The sequence below is a fragment of the Euprymna scolopes genome, chromosome 35, assembly GCF_053919585.1.
Source record: "Euprymna scolopes isolate OS-2025 chromosome 35, ASM5391958v1, whole genome shotgun sequence".
Classification (NCBI taxonomy): domain Eukaryota; kingdom Metazoa; phylum Mollusca; class Cephalopoda; order Sepiida; family Sepiolidae; genus Euprymna; species Euprymna scolopes.
The window spans coordinates 84,121,119-84,139,424 of record NC_136516.1 but is presented as its reverse complement, the minus strand read 5'-3'; the positions used below and the strand labels follow the sequence as shown (position 1 = coordinate 84,139,424).

Sequence of the window (18,306 nt, the reverse complement as noted above, 5' to 3'; positions counted from 1 at the left end):
TTCCTCTTGGATGTTATTTTAACAATGTTTCGGTCAATGTAATCTTCGGCCTTCTCCAAGAGCATCATGTCAGATTTTGAAACTGGTACGGAACTCCTTGCAGACTTGTGGCGCAATGAATATAAGTGATAAGCAATGTAACATATGTGCATAAATGCATGTGAAATGATCTCACCGGTAAAGAAAAAAAGACTATAAAAAAGAGAACGATCACGTTAGAGACATGGAGGACGTTTGAGATCATGTTAGAGAAATGAATAACTATCTGGTCATGGCTGACTGACTGAAGGAGAGCATGCTAACACCATTGGTTAAACATGCGACTGGGAACTGCTTGTGAATTTCATACTCCCATGGAACTTCCTCCTTCGGAGGAAACTGGTTAAACCCAAATAGAATTAGTGCCATTTCACACACACACACTGAATAGCAATAGAAAATAAGTGTTGTTCCTATTTACTTTGCCTCTCTGTGAGGGCAGTGTTAGATACTAATGTCGTTTTTTTAATGTGGAGAAAAGTGAGTTAAAGGTCTTTCCTGTTTTGTCTCCTTTGCGACTGAGCATACAATGTGTTAGTTTCTGGATAACGTTACACTAATAAGCAGTTCTCAGTTAGTCTTCTGCAGGTTGAAGGTTCAATCCTCTGTATGGGATGATACTAAGAATGCAGTTATGGATTACATAAAACTTCTATCTGGTCATGGCTGACTGACTGAAGGAGAGTATGCTAACACCATTGATTAAATAAAGGGGTTCGATTAGAACTTTTAAATTCCGTACAGATTTTAAGGTCCGACATGAAGTTTGTCAAGTTTGATTAGACGCGCCCGAAGAAGACAAGAGGTTACATCGGCCGAAACGTTGTGAGAATAACATGTAAGATGAGAACAGTAGTCCAAAAAATTCAAACGATACATCTAAAAAAAAAAAAAAAAAAAAAAAAACCATAAACATGAAGTGTGAGTGAGGAGGGGAGGTAAAATTAATTTGATGCGAGTAATATTTGCACGCTGTCCATTAAAAAAAAAAAAATTTTTTTTTTTATTATTTAAAAAAAAAAAATGTTATTTGACGCAACCTATGCAAAAACCACAAGTAAAGTGCCCGTGACCACAGAGAGGTGAGAAACGTTGTGAGACAAAAAGACAGGGGTGGTGTCAGTGTTAAATGTGGGGGAAGGGAAGGAAAAAAAAAGGGAAGGGGGTTGGCATCAACAACATGTGCGTTTTCACCTGTCTCAAGACATTTGTCTGTTCCCCAGCATTTTAGAGGAGGAGTAGGAAGAGGAGAAGAATAAGTAGAACATTGTCGTCATCATTGTCCTTGCAACTCTGTCAAATATAGCCAGGGTTGCAGTGGAAGTGGTTGTGGTAGTAGTTGTGGTCATGCATGGTATGATGAATGGGCAATGGTAGTGTCCAGTTGGCCATGGCGATGGCCAATATGAGGACACTCACTGCATCAACACCTGGAAAGATAGACAAATAGCCATGCAAAAAAGAAAATACTCATATAGATCAAAAAACAAAACAAAACTAAAGAGGAAATGAATTATTGGTTCTTGTCCGGAATTCTACCTAATTAAAAGAAAAAGAAAAAAATACAAAAAAGATCTTTATGGTGCACGTTCCTGCTCACAACATGAAAATGTCATATTCCAAAAATCACGTAAATTGATTGTAGTTTTTTTTTTTTTTTTTTTACTAAGAGAATCAAATTTATGAGGAAGCAGAGATGGTGTGCCTAGCTCTGCTGTATTTAATAAATAAAAAAAACAACCCAATTCGAACTACCGTGATAGAAATACAGTTAAAAAATCAGCTTTATAATGGATACGATTTACTATTAAAACCACTAAAAATCGTAAAAAAATAATTTTCTATTAAAGCAAAAAAAGAAAAAGAAGAAAAATATTTGATCAATTTACATAATTTTTGGAATATGACATTTTCGTTCCATGACGGGTAAGTACATCATAAAAATATTTTCGGTATTTTTTTTTATTTTTTAATTAAGTTGAACTTTGGATAACAGCCGAATTATTTCCTTCAATTGCCAGACTGAAATCACGAATCACAAACAGAAAATTTTGATGAAACAAAATTATTCATTATTCATTTATTATGATATAGTATTACAAAAAATTTTATGGGGAAGGGGGTGCTTAAAAAATTGCCGAAAAAGTGCATTATATATATATATATATATATATATATATATTTATGAGGAATACCAGTCACAGAATGGGTAAAATAAATTCCCTGAATTTACTTTTATGTCTCTTTTATGAAGATAAAAATTATGAGGATGTTGTAGTTTACTAGAACGGATTTGTATTTGAAGGCTATTATAATGCAGTTTGTGGGAGATATCGTGGACACGATTCAGTGTATAAAAGAATGACAGCTGATAACTGAAAATTACTTCAATATTGGCATTATTCTTTTAAAACACTGACTTGTGTTTACGATGTCTACCACAAGCGGCATTGTAATAGCCTTCAAACCCAACTCTTTATAAAAATTAAGATATCATGAGACTAAGCATGATGTTTAGAATCCTTATTCTAATATCAATCAAAATCCATTACAGATTTTGATTCTAGACAATGTCTAAAATTTAAGGCTTAAGCTTAAGAGGTCTTAAGAAGAAATAGAAACTATGGGAATATTTCTTAATTGGTGTTTGATGACGATGGATCACCTTACACAAAGAATATACAAAAGAATGTTTTTATACACACACATACACACATACATACACAAACACACACATACACACATCATTGGATAAATCACGCACTATAATGGGATTTCAAAAAGTGCATTTTAGGTAACAATTTCAAAATAGACTTCATAGTCGAGTAGGGAACGCCCTTTTTACTTCCCTGCAACCTCTTTCCCACACAAGATATGTTGCGAGCCTGTCTCTGCTCTATCGTTATTTCCATGGCAAGTGCTCGTCTGAGCTTCAATCTATGGTCCCCCCCTTGCTAAACTTTCATAAAAAAACACTCGTCAATAATTTTCTCCACTCTTTATCCGTACCTAAACCTAAACATAGATTCCATGAACAAACCTACATTTTTAGAACTCCACGCCTCTGGAACTCTCTTCCGCTTGCCTGCTTTCCAGCTGACTACAATATGGTCGTCTTTAAGTTCACCGTGAACAAGTTCTTGATGAGCCATCTGCTTAAGTAATTCAATTTACAAAATTTTCTACTACTATCGATTACTACGATATTGTCCAATTGACTGCCGTACACTTATTAACCCTTCTCTTCGAGTAGCCTCTGGGCCTAGATAAGTGTTGATTCCATTGTAAAATGAAAACAAAAAAAAACGTAATTTTGTGTCATGTCATAAAAATTATTTAAAAATAAATGATCAAACAGAAGATCTTCTAGAATTAACTTTTACAAAAAAAAAAAAAAAAAAAAAAAAAAAAAAAAATTAGCAGTCCATCTATTTTAAAATGGCAGTTTATAATTATTTTGTCAAAATCATAGACTTCACTTACCTCCCCTGGAAGTTCACTCTTCAACATTATCAAATACGATAAAAGTGTATAATTCGATAAATTTCATTTTTACTTGCAATTATTTTTCTACTCCACAATTTTTCATAATTTTTGGAATCTTTACTAATTTCGACATGACACCTAAGTAAGTGATACCGTCTTTATCTAAAATGATTTTTTTTTGATATCCCATTATACTGCACAAGCACTGTGCTTCTTTTTAAGCATTCATAGCCATAGGTTTCATACTTTGAGCTATTCGTCAGATGATTTTTGCACCACTCTCCTTTAGGCACCGCCAAAAATGGCCGCAAAATCAAGTTGTTTTTGTTTTTTAAAACGAAATTACATTTATTAAAATCCATTATTTCTGAGTAACTTTTTTTTTTCCAGAAAGATAAAACCCTGAATTTTATCATATAGAAAACAGAATAATGTAAAACTTTTTCTACTATTTTTAATTCAATTTTAAATGTTAAATTTTCCCAAAAAGTTAACAATTGACATTTTTTGTCTTGCACAAAAAACGTACTTAAATATTTTTAAAAAAGGGTTTTTGAAATAATTAATTAATTTATTTATTGTCTAACTAAGATTTAGGATGATTTTCTAAGAGAATATGCAAAAATATTATAATATAAGTACCTGAATTTCAAATAATTCCACTTATTCATATAGGTAACCAGATATTTCGCGTTTACGTAGAGTTCAGATCGACTGTTTACGTTTTCGTTTGATAAAATGCAAACTATGGAAGACCAAACAGGCCAAAAAAAACTTATTTTTCAGTGACGAAAATTTCAATGTATTATTAAGCTGAGGCTGGCCAGTACCAGATGGGTGACCATTTGTATGCGTTTGGTTTTTAATGTGTATGTGTGTGGGGGCTAGGCTCCCCAAAATGGGGGGGGGGCAATTTAAAGCAGAATAAAAAAAAATTATTTCAGCGCGTTTGGTCCACCGTAGTCGAAAGGCGGCAAACGTTTTCAAACGGGATCGAAAAAATGATGCTATTTTTAACACAAAGGGCACAATATTTATCGAATTTTTTTTTTTTGGTATCGATTATTCAAAGCATGCCCTGTTTAATAATGGTCATGCATTATTCGGCTCGCTAAAAAAAAATTGTTAATTTATTTATCAAAAATTTTAAAATAGCTTTTTTCGTATAAATATTAAAAAATTTTTTTTTTGTTTTGCTTAACTTAAATTAATTATTTTACTTAACATATTCACCGAATTTCACACTTCAAAACGCAAAACCGGGATAATTAAAGACAATCGAAGTTCTGATATTCAGACGTCAAAATAAAGTATGCAAACAATTTTTTTTTTTTTTTTTTTTTGAATCTATAATTCTGTCCCTTACAACAACACAATATGTTGATTTCAGTTTCAGATGATTATTTTAAGCATATTTGTTCCCACTTTAAAACAAGGGGGGTTTTGTAAGCAAAAAAATATATATATATAAATATCGTTTATGAAAAATAAGTACACTGTTATAAAGTTCATTCTTCTCCTAATAATCGCTGAAAATTTCGTATTGATCGGATAATTACCTGATTTTTAGTAGATTTTTAAAAAGACGGTCCGTCAAAAAGTACTGACCTGCCCCCCCAGTTTTGGCGGTGCCTACTCTCCTTCCTCCCCAAATCGTCCATTATTTTTATTCGTTTGCGAAATACTTTTCTATAAAGGTGATTTTACATACTCATCAGATTATTTGAAAAAGGGAGAAAATTTCCCCCCATTCAGTGGCGCCTTCTCTTCTGCAAGATTAAATGGCGATGCAAGCAACGGTACATGCTGGATGGAATAGCAAAGGTATTCACATTGGTACGAATGAAGCAAAATGAACAAAACAGTAGAAATAAAAAAAGAAAGAAAAAAAAGAAAAAAAAGAAAAAAGGAAAAAAAAAGAAAAAAAAGGAAAAAAATGTATTAAGCAAAAAAATAAATAAATAATAAACGATGCCAAGGACGCATAGGACCGCCACCCACCATATTAAAAAAATAAATAAATAAAAATAATGGATACGTAAATAAATCAGTATCGGATAGGTCGCGCAGAGAGACGGAAACACATTCAAGCAAACATTGTTTGTGAGGCAAATGAGTCGTACTTTATGACCAATGAATTTAATTACATTTCTAACGATGGAACAGAGAAAAAAGTTTCTGGAAATTTAAACCATTTGTATATACAAAAAAAAAAAAAAAAAAAAAAAAATAGTTTGAATTCTACACTTTTAAAAAAGGGAATTTTAGGTTTACAATGGGTATTAAACCGATAATTAACGTCTATCAATAATACTAATAATTACCAGACCAGTATTACTAGACGTTTGTTAAAAATGATCAAAAGTTGACTTAAAACGAGTGCTTTATGTTAAACTTCAAGAGTAAATGTGGTATTGTGGTGACTAATCCTATTAATCCTTAACTGTGCATCGAATGAAGACCATAATACTTAGTTCGCTGCACTTTATAATTATAAAGACCCATACAAAATTTTAGCGAGATCAGTCCAGTAGTTTCTAAGAGTGAAACGGACAGACAGATAAAGAGCAATATAATATAAACTAGAGTTTTAAACCTATCAAAAAACGGGCAAAAGTTACAGCCCATTGATTTGGAATGAGTGCTTTATGCCAAATTGATGGTTTAATATGGTTAAATTTGTGCTCATTTTTGTATTAAATGTTAATTCATATTAATCCCTAACTGAGCACCAAACAGATATCATACTAGTTAGTTCGCTGCACCTTATCACAACAAAGGTCTATACAAAATTTCAGCCAGATCTGCTCAGTTGTTTCCGAGAAAAAATGCAATAGACAGATAGACAAACTTAGTAAACAAATAATAATAATAATAATAATAATAATAATAATAATAATAATAATAATAATAAAAATACAAGACAATATAACGAATAAGCGTTACAGGGAATGAAGAACACCGAAACTGCATATCTACAAGTTCTACACCCCCTATCATGCATCCCCCCCCCCCAAAAAAAAAATGATACCAAAGGGCCGAGAAGGGTCAATAAGGACTGAAAGACCGAGAAGCGAGCGCCAATCAGACCTCGGCTGGACAGGCGCAAAGAGAACTGGGACCTTGGGGAAGCTGAGTGCCACTCAAATTCCAGTATAAACCAATGGCCACTACCAGCGAGAAATCAATGGTAAGCGGTTGTTGCGATGATGCAAATTCATTTGCAAATGCTATCGAAGGAGGTAGAGAGAGTTGGACATCTGGGGAGACTTGTTGTCACTCAGCTTCCAGAGAATACCACAGGTTTCCAATCAGATCCTTTGTTGACTTGTGTGAAAGCTCCATGTGAGCCGCCAATAATAATAATAATAATAATAATAATAATAATAATAATAATAATAATATTATTATTATTATTATTATTATTTTTTTTTTTTTTTTTTTTTTTTTTTTTTCCCTATATTCTTTACCAAACATTTTTCTTTTTTTTTAAGTTGTCAGGTTAAAATAGTCATTCAGGAATATAATTCCTTCAAAAAATTTTTCCTAATTTAATTTTTTCACAGATAATTTTCACAATATAACTGCACATAAAGGCAATTTTAACACACTAAAACGTTAAATTACACACGCACACACACATATATAATCAATAACAGTTATAATCAAAAATAAATACACATCAATGGGAAGTATTGATAGGGAAAACATTATCTAACAAAGAAAGATAGTAAAAATCTGATTAAACCCTCATACTCGCTTCCCGGTCCACTTCTCTGGGATCCCTCTGGGATTTTTCCGTATTGAACAGAAATGATTTGAATTAACGCAACTAAACATGAAAATCCGGTTTCGGCAAAAACGGGATTGGAAAAGATTCTTTTACCATTTTTAATTCTATTGTGTTTATAATTCTTTCATGAGTTATAAATCGGAGAAATAGTTTTGGAAAACGATGCCATTATCCGCACCGACCGTTTTCCTGGCATTCTTTTGATATGAGCAAGACACAAAGCAAGAATTGCGGTAAAGAATTTACATTCGGATTTTTGTCTTTCACATATATATATATATATATATATATATATATATATATGCATATACGATTTTTTTTTCTTCAAATCCTGATTTCATATCATTTTGAGTATGTTTGAAAAATTTCAAAGTTTTTATAAGGTGATGCATCGATTAATATTAATCATGAGAGAAGGAATGCAATTGAAATCTAAGATCTGTATCACATAATAAACAGAATTCCAACTCAAATATAATTAAATAACATAATTAGCAAAGTTATGGAGTCGGTATCTCAAATGCTCGACTTTGACTCCTGAAATTTTAACGCAAAGTTTGAACCCAGAAAATCGTCTTTCTCCACTAGTAATAATGTATTTAAACTATATACAGCGTAATTGCAACGTTGTATACCTAGACCCAACACGTTGTAGCAGAGTACGTCGCAAGGAACAGAAGACAAAATATAATTTGACTCAATTTTTTTTTTTTTTGTAACAACGACGTTTCGCTCTGAGTACTTTCCTTAATAAACTATGATAGTGTTCTTTCGCTCTGATCTCTGCCTCCCTCGAACGTCGTTTCGAACGTTCTCTTGCTCCTTTTCATAGTTCTTTTCGTTGCCCTGAATGAATATATATATATATATATATATATATATATATATATATATATATATATATATACGGTACAATCGCGTTGAGACACCGGTTCTTGTCACATCACTGAAGTTAAGCAATGTTGAGCCTAGTTAGTACCAGATGGGTGACCATTTGGGAAGTCTAGGCGCTGTATGTGCTCTTCACTTATCAGGCATTTGTTTCCAGTCGTCCTTTACCTGCCACTGGTATTTAACAATGCCGACTTAGGAGAGGTGTGGTCGGAGATTGCACCCCTCCTGCCACAAAAATTATATCCACACGCACCCCTTCGTGGGCATCCATAGTCTGTCAAAGACTGAAGGAGCCTATATATATATTAAGAGGTATTTTTCTCCTTTTTATAGTTCTTTTCTTTTTCCTTACCGTGCCCTCATTTCGGACACGGCTCGGTATTTGCATATTGCCGCCATACGCCCCCTATTATATAATCATCCCATCTTAAAAAAAGTAATCCACAAATTGAAAATATTCACAATTCAGTCATATTTAATACTAATAAACTTTAGTCTATCCCGACTCGTACTCCACTTCTGCCTTCGTTCTGTTTTAGAATATGTATGCTTATCTATCGGACAGTCTTTAAGACGAGTTTGTGAACAGTCAAAAAAGAAAAAAAAAATACAACTTATATGAAGGAATATTGTGTGTAAGTAAAAAACAACAAAACAAACACCCACAAAGTTGGTATATTTTGAATCGGCGTTGCCCCGAATGAATCTTTACATAATTATAAAACTCTGTGGACTGTGTGTGCGTCCTTCCTTGCTTGAACCTTGTCTTCAATGATCGTGCAATCCCCCTTTTTTTTTTAAAGGGGATGATAGGTGAATATATATATATATATATATATATATATATATATATATATATATATGGCACTATTACGTTGACACACCAGTTCCCACCAGATCACCAAAGTTAAGCAACGTTGAGCATTGCCAGTACCAGATGGGTGACCATTCGGGAAGGTTAGGCGCTGCATACATTACTGCGTATTTAAGTGCACTTCTCAAGGATCTATGATGACATAATCCACTTCAAATATATCCCATTTTATAAAATTTAAATCATATGTATAAGATACTCTAGAATAAAGAATGAAAGTTGTCTTAAATCCGTACGTTACCCCTCATGTGCAGAATAACTGTGTACCCCCACATCTGAGTGACACATTTGGATGGAACCCATTTTAAACTTCAAACATGCATATCCGATTTTAATGAAAATTAAACCATATGTATAAGACACTAATTCAGAGTGTTTTCCAACATTTCAGCTTCTTCCGACAATAATGAGTGGGGGGGGGGGGTACGAAAGTGGAGGGGGGGGGGCAGTAAAAAAAATTGAAAACAGTATGGTGTTATGAGCATAGCGGAAAAGAACATAATAGCTGTCCTTATTCAATCCCGAGCAACGTCGGGTCTTCCTGCTATCTATTTTTCTAATAGCTATCATGCATGGCTTCAGATTGAGATTCATAGGAAATTCCTTGTTTTTGTAAGTCAGTTGACAAAAAAAAAATGGCAGAATCCAAATGCAAAACAAAACATAATATGCAATGAAAAGTACCCTCCCCTACTCCTTCGAGAAAAAAAACAAAAAAAACAAAAAAAAAAAAACGGAACATCCAAATATTTGTGTCATATTTAAGTGATGCTTGTTCTAAAAATAATGGTCCAGAGATTTTGATATCTTTTGAATTCGAATGTTTTTTTTTTGTTTCTTTTTCTTTTAATTGAATTCTTTATGTTTTGGTCATTAAGAATTTTGAGAAACAAACCTGTCCTGTTTTAAATGAAAACACTACAAATAATACGAAGAGGAACCCAAATACATTGCCACCCCACCCATAGAATCTTCTATCTATAAATATAAAAGCGAAAATGTATGTATGTTTGTATGTGTGTTCGATTTTTCAGTATGTCTACAGAAGGCTTTTTTCAAAGAAGCGGTCGGTCGGTTCACAACTTTTTAAAACTTTGTATATCACATATAAATCGTAATCTCTCAGAGTTAACAACGAAGTTCGCCTGTCTATTTAATTTGCTCGACTTTGGGAAGATAAATATTCAACATTTGTCGCTCGCCGCATGTGGGTTAGTCTTTTTCCTATAACATCTTGGGAAGGGTTCCCGCAGTAAATGAAACACCATCCCGCAGTCAAACTTGACCTCATTAACTCATTAAAACGGGCACCTGCCAAATCCAAGTCATTAAATAAATTCAAACGTGTTTCCGTGAGCATCTCGCGGTGGGGCAATGGTTAACGTCGCACGTTTTTTTTTTTTTTTTTTTTTATCACACTTTAATTTACAACTTTGCCTCAAGGGTTCGGGTTCGATCCTCATACTTATTATTTTTTTTACCCCCCCCCCCACTCCACTGCCGGAGTTTCCACACACACACACACCCAAACACCCGGGCAACGCCGGGTACCCCTCACTATTTCCTACCAGTTTATGTCAGACTTGCCTACTAAGTTTCAGTCATGAATCTTCAGCAGTCTTTATTTTATCTTTGTTCAATAATAAGCACACCTGAATATGATATACATAATTATTACTAACTCTGGCACACTCCTCTTTTGTCACTAACTTGTTTTATTTTTTTAGGGAGGGGGGGGGGCTCCAGTTCATAAAAAAAAAAAAAAAAAAAAAAAAAAAAAAAGACTCGTGACTGTTTCGTTAGAATTTAACGGGTTTATCTTTGGAATAAACACACAGATAAAAAAAAAAATCTGGGAGATTGTAGTCCGGCTAGTGTGAATTCCATTCTGAATCATACCGTCTACTGATGAAACAATTACCAAAGTATCCTTACATATCATTGAACGGTCATATAACAAAGACTGCTGGAGATTCATGATTTAAACTTGGAGGACATGTTTGAAGTTTCAAATAGGTTCTGACCAAATGTGTCACTCAGATGTGCGGGTGCACAGATCTTTTGCACGTAGGAGTAAAAACGTAGAGATTCGAGACCACTTCTATTGTCTTCCCCAGACTATTTTATACATATGATTTAAACTTGATAAAAATGGGATATATTTGAAATGTTAAGTGGATTATGTCATCATAGACTCCTTAGAAGTGCACTTAGATATTTAGTAACACATGCAGTAATGTAGTAGGTGTATCAGAATTTGGGGGGAATTTTTGACACACCTAACACGAAACTGCGAATAAAATATTAAAACCGCATAATTTCTCTTTTAAAAGTGGATTGTTTATTTTCTTTATGGATTATATTCACAAAATAAACTATTAAAGTTGTATAAAAAGTAATAGAAATATTATTTTTTTATTTTTTAAAAAACAGTAATGAAATCAATTGATTTTTACCAGTTAAGTATTTTTCAATTTTTAAACTTATATTTTTAAACGATATTTTCAGGATCAATGTGAAATTTTATGCTCTTTCCAATAAACCGAATATAATATTTTAGACAAACTTTTTTTTTTTAATTCACGCGTCCCCCCACATTTTGAAATGTCTATTAAAAAGTAAATAATTAATTTACTCGCCAAAGTTTTATATATCACAAATTGAAGATAAAAGATCAATAAATAATATATTCAAATTTAAAAAAAAAAAGTGTTTTTTTAGAAATATACCGGTAAAGTGCAAAGTTTAAAACCTTTTTTTTAAAAAAAAAAAACACGTTTTTTTTTTTAAATGAAACCTTGGTCCTTGCTCTTTTAATTGAAAAATTTAGGGTTTGAATTACATTTTTTTGAGTAGTTATAAGCTTGGAAAGACAGGGGGTCGAATTATTCACTATATTTCACACATTCGTAAGGTCAGTTTCTGACACACCTAGTAATGTAGAGACTGAAGCTTATTAGTATTAAATACTAGCGGGGGGGGGGCTTTGCCTGGGTGTGAAATACGCTTAAACATGATATTTTAATTTGTCCAGATTTCGTATGTATTATTACAGAATCGTAATTTCAAAAGTAAAAAAAAAAAAAAATAGGATTTAGGTGCCATCAGCTAGAATCGAAACCCAAAACTCTAGCATTCAAAGCTGGTGATGTAATCACTGTACCAATGTGATACGTATATAAATTGATAAAAAATTAAAAATAAACTAAGATGAATGTACAAAATGTTTAACGATTTTTTTCAATTTTTCCCCCTTTTTTGAACCCTTAAAAACAATTTTAACTTGCTAAAAACCCATAAAAGAAGGGCCCATAAAAAATCCAATCATTTGAGGCTCCTAGCACCGCTCTGCAACTTCTAATATTTTTCCTGATTCCGATACAATTACCAATTCTGTACTAGATTCCCAAATCCGATACAATTACCGATACCGATTCTTTATAAATCTCTAAATATTTAACCATAAGATTGTTATTTTCCCCGATTTCTGTAAAAAACGCATGTTAAATATGCAAATATTTTCCCAGGGGTAAAAATACACTTGTGGAAGATGATCTATCGATTTTAATTTTACTGGTGTTTTAAAATCGATATTATTTTATCATTATTATCAGCAGTGGAAGATTTTGTTTTAAACAAAATCAAATAAAAAAAAAACAATTAAAAGTTTTGGCATCAGAAAATAGGCACCAATTTTTCTGATACGGATTCTGATACAACCAAATCTTCCGCTTTTCCCGATTCCCGATTCCGATTAATCATTCCAACACTAATACATATATTATCATTAGTGATCAAGAATATAGCAACTTTGTTGGTGTTTGTTTCATAGATGTTTTTACTTTTAGCTGGGTTTACACACACCCACACACACACAGAACTGCCCTTTGTATTTTCTGTCTTTTTGCTTGTTCATAAATTCCTCTTAGGGTTTGAGGATAGATATCCACATATATTAGTTATGGCCAAACCAAAACAAAAATACATAAAATAGGAGAGAGGTTGTCTAAAAATTAGGGAAGAAACGAAATGGCGAGACAGAAAAAAAAAACAAAAAAAAAACAGATAAACAAATGAACAGATAAAAACAAAACAAAAAAACAATAAATGGATATAAAAAGAAAGTTTTTGAAAAAAAAAGTGTCGACCACCATTAAAACATTTTGAGACAAACTAAAGATGTTTTGCAACAATAAATGGTAATTACATTTTTTACAAAACACAAAACAAATGTTGAAAGAACATTTCTGAAAAAGAAAATAAAAAAGATCTGGAGAGAGAGAGAGAGAGAGAGAGAGAGAGAGAGAGAGAGAGAGAGAGAGAGAGAGAGAGAAAAGGGGGATAAAATAGAGAAGAAATTACCTAAAAAATTATTTAACTATTTTTTTTCTTAGCTAGAATCCATTATAGCTCGCTCGCTCCCCTCTCCCACCTATGATGAGACAATTAAATAAAAAAATGTCTTTCTTTTTTTTTTTTTTTTTTTCTGGCTACCGTGGAACTGAAATGGTGGTCTTTTTAAGTAGGTTAGATGGCTTTATAATTAATCATCAAACATAAATGAAATAGAACCTGAGTACATGTCTTCAGGATATATGAAATGGAATTCTCAAAGAGTTATGGTTCAAACCAAAGTAATCAGTTGAAACTAGCAGAAATCCATACTTTGGTCCTTATTATTGAGCACTGTTGAACATAATATTGAAAATCAATACTTAAAATACCATATATATATATATATATATATATATATATATATATATATATATAGAGAGAGAGAGAGAGAGAGAGAGAGAGAGAGAGAGAGAGAGGGGGGGAGAGAGAAAGAAAGAAAGAGAGAGAGAGAGAGATTTATTCTTTAGTACCTCAGACCAAATCTCATTTATAGTATGCATTATGTCTGCTTGTCTCCAGTTTTTCAAACTGTATCTCCTCCGAAATGGAAGGCCGCAGAATGGTGTGAGGTAGCTCAAATGATTTCATTTTTTGTGGACCGTTTTTTATGGGTGTTTACCTGGTCAAAGTAGCTGTTAAATAGTCAAAATTAAAGAAATTATAACTTAACAAGCGTGTATCGACAACAGTTTTTCCACCGTTTTTTTTTTTTTTTAATGAGATTTGTACATTAATCTACCTTTCTTTCCAGCATTTTTGGTTTTAGTCAACTGACGATAGCTCGCACGGTAACATCTCTAGCTAAAACGTTACAAATTTTACTTTCAGTTTCGATTCTAGCTGATGGCACCCAGGTCATAATGTTTTTTTTTTTTTTTACTTTTGAAATCCTACCTATTCATTGGGTACAATATCATGATAGAGAATTGACTCTATAATAACATATGAAATCTGGATAAATTTAAATATCATATTTAAGAGTATTTTACGACTGCACAACACCGGGCACCACACTGGTTTGTTTATTTCTTTTTTTTATCCGGAAATGGTCAAAGCAGTTTAAGATTTGAAAGCCATATATTTTTAGGGGAAGAGTTGGTTGGTTGGTTGTTTTTGTTTTATGGCATATCAACCCTTTTCGGGTTATTTAATGCTGAATCCAAAGATTTTGAAGAATAATTTTTTTAATAGAATATATTTGTTGTTTTCACGTCGGTTTCTATTTAACCCATAGTTGGGACCCTAACAGGTACTACTACTCCGGGTCAGAGTGGACCTGGAAGCAATGGTAATTAAAGGGTGGCTCCACACTCCCCAAAGCCCACAAGCTGGGGCCTCACCACTGGATATAGTTTAAGGTCATATCCAGGACCTTAGGGGGAGGGAGTCAACTATTGTTCATCTATTAAAAAAGTTTTTTTTTTATATGTTTTTTTTTTTTACTCTTATGAATGTTTATCTGGATAAATTAAAATATCATATTTAAGCATATTTTACGATCGGGCAACGCCTACCCACCTCTCTCGCTAGTCAATTCTAAATTACAGATACCTACATTTTATACAGAAATAAATGTTAGATAATGACTATATTATAAACACTTTTAAAAGTATTCAAGCTTAAGGTTCCAGTTGTGCCTATTTGAGCTTCAGCACTAAAATAATTCCTGGCTCATTATCTGGTGGAAGGCCTTGTTAGAAGCACCGCAACCATTTTTTTTTTTTTTTTTTTTTTGCAGTAGTAATTGTATGGATTTAATTGCTGTTCCTTTAGCCATATTTACAAACGTTTATTGACCATATTCCAAGATGAAAGATAAGATAACAAAACAGTTCATAGTAAACAGAGGATTCTACTACTACTACTACTACTACCACTAATAATAATAATATAGGAACGAGAAACTCGGCATTGTCCGGGAATAAATATAAACAGGTTTCATTAGAGTGTTTAGCTGGGAGGGAGGAAGACAAGATACTAGACGTTGTCCGGAAATACATAAAATAAATATAGGTTTCATTATATTATTGAGGGGGAAAGGGAGGAGACAAGAAACTCAGCGTTGTTTGGGAGAATATATAGTGCTGAGGTGAGGGGGGGAGGGCTAAAAAGTCGGTGTTGTCTGGGAACAATGATTTTAAAACTGATAGCTTTGGTAATTTTTTTAGAAATTTTATGATCATTCATAACGCATCAAGACAAAAAAAAAGGGGGGGGAATGAGCAGAGTGAATGGGGGAAAGAGGGGAAGGTAAAGAAGGGATATCGATAGAAAAAGAAAGGTAAAAAGAGAGGAAGGAGTTTTAAAAGAAGAATGTTAAGCACGCTTTTACTATTTTGTTGTTTATGGCCCCAGGCAATGTTAAATAAGATACTTATGCACAGTACTGAAATAATAACGTTATTATTTAGAAAGGCATTCTTACCATTGGGAGGGGAGGGTGTTTGGTAATTATTTTGTACTTTCAACTAACAATTAAAAAGAAAGATATCGTAAAACTTGAATTTAACTTGAAAATACTATTTTAAAATAAATAATACGATAACGTAAGTGCATAAGCACCGGAAATAGTCCTGCTAGTCTAACATATAAAGTTATCTCGTCGGATTTTCAAACTCAGACCCAAATAGCATGTAAGCTGACAAATCAAGCATAGGTTACATTGAACCAGTTTTCATTTGCAGCAGAAAAAGAGGCAGACAAAAATGACAGGAAAAAGATAATCAGAAAAAGTAATGCTTTCCTTTTCAACCCGCATGGTGTCGTTTTTCAAAATTAAAAATATTAAAAACTGAAAACGACTTTTAACTGCAGAGAAATCCCTTTGTGAGCAAGGGTTTTGAAATTCTTGGAACGAGCTCTTTTGAATGGGAAACATCACATCCGCTTCGGCCATTGGTTTTCAGGTGTTTTTTCCTTTCCCTCCTCCTTCTGTCTCCTTCTTTTGCAGCTGGCATGCCAGGAATCCTCTACTTTACGAAGAAAGATCCTGGAGCTCTACTGTCACATTCGTGTTTCCAGTTGGTAAGCCACGGTTCCCCCCCCCCCTCAGGTAGATACACATGCAAGGTCAACGCCCTTCATCGCGATATGGAATAAAAGCCAATAACTAATGATGCGTGAATCAATCTGATGGGAGTTTTCACGGTGGACGAGGACAATGGAAGCATAAACGGAAAAGAAAGGAATAGAAACGGAAAATAAGCGCATGCATACAAAGGACACACACACACACACACGCAAACGTGTGGTACCGCTCAAAGCATCTTTTCTAGCCTTGACAGAGTATAAAACCGACTTTGCAATCTAGAGATAGATAATTTTTTTCTTCTCTTCCCTGCAGCCTCTTTCTCATAGAAAAGACGTTGCTAGTCTTTCTTTACTGTATTGGTATTTCTATGGCAAGTTCTCAACTGAGCTTTCAATACTTCTTTTAGTCTGTCTGTCTGTCTGTTCCACTTTTTGTCAATATCTACTGGTCCGATCTGGCTGAAATTTTCTATAGACTTTTGTTATAAGGTGCAGCGAACAAAATATTATGGTATCTATTCGATGAACACTTAGGAATAAATACATATAAGAATTTAACGCGAAAAATAAACTTAAAGTTAACCATATTCAACCTTCAATTTGGCTAAAAAAATTCATTCTAAGTTAACGGGCTACAACTTTTGCTCGTTTTTAGTTTGTGGGTGTGTGCATATATATATATATATATATATATATATATATATATATATATATATATATATATATATATATATATATATATATATATATATATATATATACAGGGTGTCCGTAAAGTTACTATACAGTCTTATTGTTTTATTGTATTATATTTGTATTAATAGTTAAAGTGTTGAAGATCTTCGACAATTTGTTATTGATGCATTTGCCAACCTTGATCTTGACTTGTGCACCAAAGTTTTACAGAGTGTGGTGTCACGTTGTCTAGAATGTATTGGAGCTGAAGACCTCCAATTTGAATATTTGTCATAGAAATTGTTTGCCTTGATTCTTACAGTCTTTTCGGATGTAACACGTGTATTTTCTGAGAGTTTTATAAACATAAAGGTGTTATTTCTTTTTATTTCTTTTGTTACAAATAAATATTTTAATACAATATCTTACTGTACTGTTAATATATTACAGGGTGTCTGTATAGTAACTTGTAAGACTGTATAGTAACTTTACGGATACCCTGTATATATATATATATATATATATATATATATATATATATATATGGCTATGACAACAGAATATTCTTTACATTGTTTTGACTCTCGAATATATATCAGTTAATATCTTATATGTTTTTAGATAGAGTAATGTGGTTCTCAATTGATTAACTATGTCGGATATATACTCGAGAAAAAAAAAATGTATATATGTAAAAATATTTTTAACCTTTATATACTAATTTTAAATAAGAATGTAAATATACTAAATGCTAATCATAGTGGGAGTGATAAGTAGTTAAATGGATTCATCCTAATCTTATAAATACGAGACTGATAAATTAAAAAATTAAAAAATATATCCATTTTAAATGTGGAAATTGATGAATCGCACAGGTAAGAAATTCATTTTTATAGTATGAAAAGGTTAGTAATTGCAATTAAGAATAGAAAACTGGATCAACTGTTTGTAACATGTCTTCTTCCTAAGATTAAGGGTGGTGGTGTTTGATCAACACTGCTGGGGAGCCATGATGTAATATACTGTTTTGTTTTTAAATCCCCGAAACAGTGTTTCATGGTAAACAACTGATGATCCCTTGAAAAATAAATTATTGGTATTATAGTAAATTCGAGAGCGA

General features: G+C 32.7%; 1 protein-coding gene across 8 annotated transcripts in view; it reads right to left on the bottom strand.

Annotated features, from left to right (window-relative positions):
* Positions 1-18,306, bottom strand: part of LOC145259962 (zinc finger protein 1-like) — a 529,574-nt gene that overhangs the window by 277,776 nt on the left and 233,492 nt on the right. For 2 of the 8 annotated variants that reach the window (XM_080117943.1, XM_080117944.1), the window contains one exon: positions 1,234-1,469. The exons of the other annotated variants lie outside the window; for them this stretch is intronic. The gene's annotated coding sequence lies outside the window, so the exon portion shown is untranslated. The remainder of the gene's footprint in view (positions 1-1,233; positions 1,470-18,306) is intronic. 8 annotated transcript variants of the gene reach the window in all.